Raw genomic sequence first — 6,560 nt, 5'->3', positions numbered from 1 at the left:
GAGCTTCCTTGCCGGTTCCTTTTCACCCCTTAAACCAGTTAGAACGTTACAGCTGCCTACTTAACGTTCTTTGTTTAAGTTTAAAAACAATTTTTTTTTTTTTAATTTTCGGTAGCCCTGTGTCTTCTTTGCTGCCCCAGGGGACCTCCTCTTCACTGCACTGCGTGGGTTTCTCCTCGTTTCTCTTGTTGCCTAGCGCAAGCCCTAGGCACACCGGCTTCAGCAGTTGCAACACTCAGGCTCAGGAGTTGCAGCGCGTGGGCTTTTAGGACACCTGGGCTTCAGTAATTGGGATCCAGGGGCTTAGTTGCTCCGCAGGGGGTGGAATCTTCCTGGACCAGGAATATAATTCCTGTGGCCTGCGTTAGTGGGCAGACGAACCACGTGGGAGTCCGCCACTTAGGTTCTTAATATCCTTCGGACCGTGTATTCATTTACCTTTTTACAGGAGGAAGCAAGCTTGCAGTAGGCACCAGCATCTAAATGGAATTTCATGTTTTTGACTTCCTGCAAGTTTTTGCACGATGTCTTTGGTTCACGGCAAATGGTGGAGATTTTTCACTGAATGATAATGACACGAAGTCCCCTTCAAAAATTCACTTCTAAGTCAAAATTGTACATAACAGGTGCTTGGGGGTTGGGTGGGCTGTGCAGGATCAGGGGTTCTGGAGGCTCAGGCCTGGGGTATTCCTTGTCCCTTAGGAAGTGCCTGGGATCCCCTTGGACTCTGTGATGGCACCCCACGGAGAATTTCCACAGCGCTCCACAAAGGGAGGTTAGGCTTTTACCCAGAGTTGCACAGCCAGCAACCACGCCATGGTTGCTGGGCCATCCCACCCCCTGTTTTGTGGACAGAGGCACCCGCTTCCCCCTCCACCAAGCCCATGTGGGGTGCAGAGTGTGGGCCTTGGGATCAGACCTCCCCCTCTGTGTAATCCTCATCTGTAAAACCACTGGTGGAGATGCTGCCAGGATTCCGAATGTCACCTATGGCCTGGCCACATGGGTTATGCATGCCCCCCCGCCTCCCACCCACAGAATTTCCCAAGTCTGAGTCATCCCCTGCTCCAGCTGAGCCTGTGCCTGGAGGTACGGGGGAGGTGCATGTCAGGATCTGAGCAGAGGCTGAGGCTGGGCTGCTTCAGGAACTGCAGACCCCCAGGGTGAGCCAGTCTGTCTCGCCTCTATGGACCAGACCCTGGGATGTGGGATCAGACCTGAGTGACCATCTGGACCAACAGCGACCTCACAGGGACACTTCACTGATGGAATCCAACCCAAGGAAAGGGCTGGCCCCTCTATTTGTCCTGGACCATGTGGGCTTGGCTAGGGTGAGGGTGGGGCTAAACTCACAGGCCTGCCCCGACTAACTGCTCTCCACACCCACCCAACACTCAGGGTGGGACAGAAATGAAATTTCTGGGTGGGAAAACTGAGGCTGTTGGCAGGGTCCGCTGGGTCCACATCTCTCGACGACTCCTGCCCCTTACCGGGGACTCCTGCCTCCGCCAGCCCTCCTGTGTTGCGTAGCTGCTCTTACAACTAAAATTAGAGGCTGTCAATGCAGGTTCCAGATGAGTCGTCTTGCCAACAGCCACTGGCCTTTGCATTCTCTTCCAGTCCACGGATACACATTCATGGCAGCTGCCAGGGACATCTGTGCTCCGTGGTGTGACCCGGATGAAGGTGGGAGAGGAGCAGGGCTGAGAGTGACTCTGCGGTACATGAACAGCAAGTGGACACCCTTATGCCCAAACAAAGAGAAGAAAGGTCTGAGCGGGGGTCCCAGGTCCCAGCTCTCTCAGCCCCTTGCCCAGTGCTCCCGCAGGGCAGGCTGTGAGCTTTGAGATGGGATCAGCGTTGTTGTGTTAGTTGCTTCAGTACTGTACGACTCTTTGCGGCCCCATGGACTCTAGCCCGCTAGGCTCCTCTGTCTGTGGAACTCTCCAGGCAAGAATACTGAAGCGGGTTTCCATTTCCTCCTCCAGGGGATCTTCCTGACCCAGGGATCAGACCCAGATGTGCCACGTTGCAGGCAGACTCTTTATCATTTGAGCCGCCAGGGATGACTGAGCCCAAATGCAGGCTGCGCCACTCATTAGCAGAGTTAGATTTTTGCAGGCATCTTTCACCTCTTAGCTTAGTTTCCTTAACCGTGTGAGGGTGAGTGAAGTGAAGTGGCTTGGTCGTGTCCGACTCTTAGCGACCTCATGCACTGCAGCCTACCAGGCTCGTCCGTCCATGGGATTTTCCAGGCAAGAGCGCTGGAGTGGGGTGCCATTGCCTTCTCCGTTGACAAGCTATTTATATTTAGTAAATTCCCTTAGAAATACACCCCGGAAAGCCTTCCTCTTCCTCTCTAAAGGTAACGGTAGTGCAACAAAATCAGTAACAATTTTAGAAAGATGAAACAGATAACTTCAGTAATTCGCAAGTTAATATATGCCCGAAATCAAGGAAACAAGTCATGCTTATCCTAAGGATAATAAACTTATTGTTTGGAAAATAATATCATAAACACATAACCTCTGGATATGCTTTATTATGCCACAAATTTCCAGGAAATATAAGAAATATTTCTGAATGGGACTAATACTTTCACAAATACTAACACTTTATTGACAACAGTCAAGTATTTTAAGATAGTGTACATTTAAGTAACCTTTTAAAAATCTCGATGCTTTCTATAAAATTTAAAGGGACCTGTAGCAGATCCTACTTTGCTTTTCAACATTCGGTGTCAAAGCTGTATGTGATATAAACGCACGTTTTAAGGACGGAAGGGAAGACAGCACATGACCTGCTCTGCCAACGTGGTCAGGCTCCTTCCTGCATCCGTACACGTGCCACCATGTCAGAGTTCATTATTGGAGACGCGCCTGGAAAACTGAAATCAAGGGGAAATTGTAACACGGCTGGGTCTTTAAAAGCATTAGCACCTGCTATAAATTTAAAGAGGGAGATGAGATATTTCTTTACTTCCCAATGGATTAAACAGAAAATTCAAAATACTTCTCTTATTTGGAGAATGAGTACACAAATATATTTTAAGGCCAGATACTGACACCATTTGCACAATATCCAGACTACGGATGGGAAACACGGCAATGCTGATATTTCTGCCACACATCCAAGGGTAAAGAAAGGGAGATGAGGACGTCACAGCCAAAGCCAGTGACTGAGCCTGGCACGCCACGTTGACAAGAGGGCGGCAAACCACTACTCCCACGCTGGGAATATTCTCCAAAAGGAGGCCCTTAGGCAGTAAGTCTACAACTGTATCAACTTTGGTAATCTATCATTGAACTTTCGGGTAAATATATATCCTTGGACATATGAGGAGTTTTCCAGAGCCAAAGTCCATTATTAAATAAACTAAAGGGTGAAATAATGCTGATAGCTAAAATTCTGTTCATTTCAGTGATTCCAATGGAAGTTATGGGAGGAAAGAGGCAGGAGGAGCTGTTTCCAAACCGAAATGATGATCCGAATCACCACGTCTTGAGCTTATTCTACCCAAGGTCTCAAACCTACCAGGAAGTGGTAACCCAGGAACTCCTTTTAAGCAATCCCGCTGTGTGAGGGGAGGCAGTTTTTGTTTTGCGGGGTTTTTGTTGGCCACACTGCAAGGCTTGCAGAGTATTAGTTCCTCAAGCAGGGATTGAACCCTTGCACCCTGCAGAGGTGGCATGTAGTGTTAACCTATGTTAACACTTTGTGGGAATTCGTCACGTTAAGCTGTTTTATGGGCTTCCCTGGTGGCTCAGACAGTAAGGAATCTGCCTGCCAAGGCAGGAAACCTGTGTTTGATCCCTGGATCAGGAAGATCCCCTGGAGAAGGGAATGGCTACCCACTCCAGTGTTCTTGCCTGGAGAATGCTACGGTCAGAGGAGCCTGGTGGGTTACATTCCATGGGGTTGCAAAGAGTCAGACACAACGGAGGGAATAACACTTTCATGCTGTTTTTGCCCACCAAGCTTCTGACATCAATTATGTTGACAACTTTTCCAACACCACTTCAACAACTCTCAGAAGCACCAGCTGGGTGTCCAACATTGCATTCAGTTCTGACGCTTGTTACCCAGACTTAACACGGTCTCCATGGGTGAAGGGCTCACTCCACAAGATTGGCCCCACTCCAGATGCCACTGGCACATCGGGTCCCCGGAGTCCCACCACTCCCCGTTATGACTTGCTAGAACTGCTCCCGGAACAAGAATCTGACTGCCAGTCAAAGCATTTAGGAATGACCAGGTCAAAGCTCTGTCTGGTAGTCTGGGGCCAAGTAAGGTACATGGCGAACAGTAGTGTTACCCAGAAATAGCAAGTGTCCACTCCCTGCTGAACTTCATGTCCTAAATATCATGGTATCCTGATCAAATGTGGGCTGTTTTGGCAGTCGCTGTACCGAAAGCCTCGGAGAAGGCAATGGCACCCCACTCCAGTACTCGTGCCTGGAAAATCCCATGGATGGAGGAGCCTGGTGGGCTGCAGTCCATGGGGTCGCTGAGGGTTGGACACGACTGAGTGACTTCACTTTCACTTTCACTTTCATGCATTGGAGAAGAAATGGCAACCCACTCCAGTGTTCTTGCCTGGAGAATCCCAGGGACAGGGGAGCCTCGTTGGCTGCCATCGATGGGGTCGCACAGGGTCGGACACGACTGAAGCGACTTAGCAGCAGCTGCAGCAGTACCCAAAGACTGAGGAACACTTTGTGGTATTAAGAAATACCTGTTGCTATTAAGCTGGTTAGTTCACTGGCCTGACTCTAAGGCATGAAACCTGTTACTCTTTACTTTGGCAGCTAGGTGAGAGTGGGCCAGTAGAGTTGCCAATAGTTTTATCTTGATAAAAGCATTGACTAAGGTTTCAACTTTCAGCCATATTAAATAGATTTAAAACCTTTAGATCTTTCTCACACACACATATATATAAAAAGTCCAACTCAGCTCAGTTTGCCAGGGACTTCCCTGCTTTGGGCACTTGAAAGTCCTACATCCTGGGAAAACTTTTGGTCCCAGACTCACTGGGATTGGGTCAAACCCATGCCACTTGCAAATGTCGGGGTAGGTCTGCCTGGCCTATAAATCTTCAGGAGGAACAGTCCTAGGATTGTTCATCTTATTGCGCAGGAAACAGCCTCACCGCTGGCTAGGAGACGAGTGAGAAAGTCACAGAGGAGAGACCAGCTCAGAAAGGAAAGAAACACTCAGCCATCCTCACTGTTTATGGTTCTGTACTCACAAACTCGCCTAGAACTCACTGGAGCATATTTATAAATCCAGATTAATGCAAACAGCTCTGTTTTGGGCCATTCATGGGTATCTGCAGAGCAGCCAAAACGTTCAAGTTGCCCCATACCTGCCGTTCCCAGCTGTGGCTGAACTGCTGTACCTGCCTGTCTCAGTTCAGTTCAGTTCAGTTCAGTCGCTCAGTCGTGTCCAACTCTTTTCGACCCCATGAATCGCAGCACGCCAGGCCTCCCTGTCCATCACCAACTTTCGGAGTTCACCCAGACTCACATCCATTATGTCAGTGATGCCATCCAGCCATCTCATCCTCTGTCGTCCCCTTCTCCTCCTGTCCCCAATCCCTCCCAGCATCACGGTCTTTTCCAATGAGTCAGCTCTTCGCATGAGGTGGCCAAAGTACTGGAGTTTCAGCTTTAGCATCGTTCCTTCCAAAGAAATCCCAGGGCTGATCTCCTTCAGAATGGACTGGTTAGATCTGCTTGCAGCCCAAGGGACTCTCAAGAGTCTTCTCCAACACCACAGTTCAAAAGCATCCATTCTTCGGCGCTCAGCCTTCTTCACAGTCCAACTCTCACATCCATACATGACCACAGGAAAAACCATAGCCTTGACTAGACGGACCTTTGTTGGCAAAGTAATGTCTCTGCTTTTAAATATGCTATTTAGGTTGCTCATAACTTTCCTTCCAAGGAGTAAGCGTCTTTTAATTTCATGGCTACAGTCACCATCTGCAGTGATTTTGGAGCCCAGAAAAATGAAGTCTGACACTGTTTCCACTGTTTCCCCATCTATTTCCCATGAAGTGATGGGACTGGATGCCATGATCTTCATTTTCTGAATGTTGAGCTTTAAGTCAGCTTTTTCACTCTCCACTTTCACTTTCATCAAGAGGCTTTTGAGTTCCTCTTCACTTTCTGCCATAAGGGTGGTGTCATCTGCATATCTGAGGTTATTGATATTTCTCCCGGCAATCTTCATTCCAGCTGTGTTTCTTCCAGTCCAGCATTTCTCATGATGTACTCTGCATATAAGTTAAATAAACAGGGTGACAATATACAGCCTTGACGTACTCCTTTTCCTATTTGGAACCAGTCTGTTCTTCCATGTCCAGTTCTAACTGTTGCTTCCTGACCTGCATACAGATTTCTCAAGAGGCAGGTCAGGTGGTCTGGTATTCCCATGTCTTTCAGAATTTTCCACAGTTTATTGTGATCCACACAGTCAAAGGCTTTGGCACAGTCAATAAAGCAGAAATATATGTTTTTCTGGAACTCTCTTGCTTTTTCCATGATCCAGTGGATATT

This window comes from Bos javanicus, chromosome 5 (genome assembly GCF_032452875.1).
Source record: "Bos javanicus breed banteng chromosome 5, ARS-OSU_banteng_1.0, whole genome shotgun sequence".
Taxonomy (NCBI): domain Eukaryota; kingdom Metazoa; phylum Chordata; class Mammalia; order Artiodactyla; family Bovidae; genus Bos; species Bos javanicus.
Note: the sequence above shows the minus strand (reverse complement) of the source record.